Here is a 1,262-nt window from a genome sequence, read left to right on the forward strand (position 1 = left end):
ATCACCTTTGCCCCATGAGAAGCCCTCCTACTTCTTTTCATCTTCTGGTGGAGTTGCTGCTCTATTGTGAGGTTTCTGTATTTGGTCTTATGAAAGTTTATGTCATGGACTAAGAATCTCTACATTTATTACATTTTGATGTTTATTCCCATCAAAGATTATATGATTAGCCAGACTTTTTGTTTCACAAATAAGATATTTTACTTGTCACTATTAAAATTCTTGATTTCAAACCAATTCTTGAACTGGTGGTTCATATCTACCAGCTTGGTCAACCTTAGCATCTGTCTCATCACCAGAACTACCACCTTCATCATGGAGCTCCATGAGCTTTTCCAATTCAAACTTGGGTTTCTTCAACATTTTTACTTTTCTAACAAAGACATCATGAGGAGGATAAATGGACTGGCAAGTCTTTTCTATGTCTTTCCCAATGGTGTCTGGATTCAGTTCATTAACTATTTCCTTCAAATCTACACTTCTTGGATCATGATTTTCAGAATCTGGATCTGGCAGACTCGCTGGTGCTGGGCATAGGATGTCTTTCCTATCTGGTTGTTGTGTATTTTACTGAAACCAACCCAGAGAAGTCAAAGCAAATACTCATTGGTCGTCTTGAGGTCAACATGTGCTTCAATCATGGTCTGCCATTTTTTGACGTTGAAGCACATTTTGTCCCAGGAACGATATATGCCATGGAAGTTAGTCAGACAGTTTTTGCCCTGAATGTCTTCAGTAATTAGCTTGAATTCTCTAAATGCAAATTCATCATTCAGTAGATTGGCAAGGATCACTTCAAACACATGACCCTTGAGGCCATCAGATGCAATTTTGGTTCCTTGAGTCCTGTTTTCCAATGTTCCTAATATTGAATATTTCTGGAGCTTTCAAATCATACCAGTCTTTCTTAAAAAATGGATCAACCACTTTCTTCTTAGCTCCCTTCTTTCCATCTTTCGTCAGGCACTTGTTCTTGCCGACTGCCATGGTGCTGATTGGAGAGCCAAAAGGCAATTTGTCAGATTTTGATAATCAAAAGCCCTATTAGGTATAATAGTGATAAAGCATTTACTTCTATGTGTAATTTATCAATGAATCACATAGGTTATTCCAAAGTTAAATTCAAGAAAAAATGAGTTATTAATTATTAGAACTGTTTTACTTTTTGTTCTTAAAATAACATATATACATTAATCATGATGTAAATTTTCAAAAAGATATGATTCATATAAAGACAAAAATAAGTAGTCAATTTGCTAAGT

At 35.5% G+C, this 1,262-nt stretch overlaps 1 pseudogene; it reads right to left on the reverse strand.

Annotated features, from left to right (window-relative positions):
• Nucleotides 1-228: 228 nt before the first annotated feature.
• LOC116087554 lies at nt 229-987 on the reverse strand (annotated as a pseudogene).
• Nucleotides 988-1,262: the final 275 nt, after the last annotated feature.

This window comes from Mastomys coucha, unplaced genomic scaffold (genome assembly GCF_008632895.1).
Source record: "Mastomys coucha isolate ucsf_1 unplaced genomic scaffold, UCSF_Mcou_1 pScaffold13, whole genome shotgun sequence".
NCBI lineage: Eukaryota > Metazoa > Chordata > Mammalia > Rodentia > Muridae > Mastomys > Mastomys coucha.